This window comes from Physella acuta, unplaced genomic scaffold (genome assembly GCF_028476545.2).
Source record: "Physella acuta isolate Inbredline_101_S28 unplaced genomic scaffold, ASM2847654v3 ptg000212l, whole genome shotgun sequence".
Classification (NCBI taxonomy): Eukaryota; Metazoa; Mollusca; class Gastropoda; family Physidae; genus Physella; species Physella acuta.
Window position 1 is genome coordinate 447,501 of NW_026731731.1, and position 2,500 is coordinate 450,000.

At 33.6% G+C, this 2,500-nt stretch overlaps 1 protein-coding gene across 2 annotated transcripts in view; it reads left to right on the forward strand.

The window, feature by feature from the left end:
• The window catches only part of LOC131937515 (uncharacterized), a 54,595-nt gene that overhangs the window by 16,234 nt on the left and 35,861 nt on the right, over nt 1-2,500 (forward strand). The gene's annotated exons all lie outside the window — the stretch shown is intronic.

Genomic DNA, 2,500 nt, shown 5'->3' on the forward strand with positions numbered 1-2,500 from the left:
ATACTTAAGGGTACACAAGTTATCGTGTTTACAGACACATACAGACACACACACACATACACACACACACAAATGGACAAGATTGTAAAAGTATGTTTTTCCGACTCAGTGAGGTGTAAAACGTCGAGATTTGCAAAAATCTAGGTTTTTTTTGGCACGATTACAATACTTTCTCTATACATTGTATACGAGAAAGTAGAAAAAGAATATATAGGATAAATATTTTTAACCATTTATAATTACTTAAATTTTTTAAAAAGAAAAGAATCTAATTGAAAAAAAAATTGCACACCAAGCGAATGCCAAACAAAATGTGCAAAATAGTGCGGGATATTATTAGTACTTAAGGATTCATGTGCGTTTTTTTTTTTGAGAAATTGGCAATAGCATAAACTACTACTTCCATTCAGCAAAAATCACTCTATATTTGACAGAAGACAGAGAATTATATCTTTTACGTGTATGTAAAATTTTATTCATCTATCTGAAAAAGTACTTACGTTATAGGCTTTTGTTTTTTCTTGAAAAGAGTATAGAAAATATTTAAAAATTATTACATTACAAAGTTACATCCCCTGTTCATAGACCAAATGACCAAATCTCGTATAATGAGAATTTCATTCGCGGTCACTTTTTAGCCCTCTTAGAGGGCTTTAAGTCTGACCAACAGTTTTTCCATACGGCGTAGTCATCTATAGAGGTGTATAAAAAATTAGCCAGATGTAAAGAAGGTAAGTGCCCTAAAATCCGTTTTGAAATCACCCTCTGTTTCTCCAATAAAATACAAAGATTATATAGGGAAATGCGACTGGTCAGTTTTGACCCATTTAACGAATTTTCCCGGACATGGCGAGTTTTTTGTGACACCCCAAGGCGTTTTCCTACCACCTCACAAAATTTCTAAGTGGGTCGTCGGAGGACATTTTTTTTCATTATATAGCCCAAATAAGGCGCCGGTCGGTCGAGGTCAGTTTTGACCCCCCTCTCCGTCGACTTTTTGGCGAACAGTCACGGGCCGTCGTGTTCTATCGCACCATCGTGCCAAATTTGATGCGCCTGCGGAACCGGGAAGTGCCCTAACGGGCACTTGACCATTTTGCTTTATATATATAGATTAAATGAGTAGGCCTACGTTAAATAAACCGGGAGTAATCGCCCCTAAACTTTCTCGAATATTCTTACATGACACTACGGGAGATGGCACATCATGATATAGACTTGATTTTTAATACATTTTAAATACTTAAACTTTTAAAAATATAATACAATCTCGTAGAAAAAAGAACTGCATGCCGAGTGAACGCCAAATAAAATGTATATAATAGTGCGGAATATTATTAGTATTTTATAAATTCATATGCGTTTTTTGAGAAATTGGAAATAGCCTAAATTACTACTTCTGGAAAACGGAAGTTACTAAACTTTAACAGAAGACGGAGATTTAGATCTTGTACTTACATGTGAAATTTCATTTATCTATCTGAAATACTGCTCAAGTTATAGCCTTTTGAAAAATTAAAACTAGAAAAATTACACTTCCGTTTATCGGAAATTACTGAAAAGTTGAAACTGATCTACAAATTTGATATAATACTTACGGGTACACAATTTATCGTGTTTACAGACACATACAAAGACACACACACACACACACATACACAAGTGGACAAGATTGCAAAAGTATGTTTTTCCGACTCAGTGAGGTGTAAAACGTCGAGATTTGCAAAAATCTAGGTTTTTTTTTGGCACGATTACAATACTTTCTCTATACATTGTATACGAGAAAGAAAAAAAGAATATACAGGATAAATATTTTTAACCATTTATAATTACTTAAACATTTTAAAATAGAAAAGAATCTCATTGAAAAAAGAATTGCACACCAAGCGAATGCCAAACAAAATGTGCAAAATAGTGAGGGATATTAGTAGTACTTAAGAATTCATGTGCGTTTTTTTTTTGAGAAATTGGCAATAGCGTAAACCACTACTTCCATTCAGCAAAAATCACTCTATATTTGACAGAAGACAGAGAATTATATCTTTTACGTGTATGTAAAATTGTATTCATCTATCCGAAAAAGTACTTAAGTTATAGGCTTTTGAAAAATTCAAAGTAGAAAAAGTTCCATTTCCGGTTATCGGAAATCGCTCAAAAGCTGATACGGATCTACAAATTTGATATAATACTTATATATGAAATTTCATCAACCTAGCTGTAATGGTACTCAAGTTATCGTGTTTACAAACACAACTCCACACATCCACACATCCGGAAAGAATTGCAAAGTCCAGTTTTTCCGATTCGATAACGCGTTAAACGCCGAAATTTTAACAAATCTGGATTTAGCATTTTTGCCCGATTAAAATAAGCCCTCTATACTCCGTTTATGATGAAGTACTGAGAAGTAAAACTGTGGAAACTGTCAAAATTCCATATGATTTTTGTGCACGACTGCGATACTTTCTCTATCTACTGTATACGAGAAAGTAATAAACCG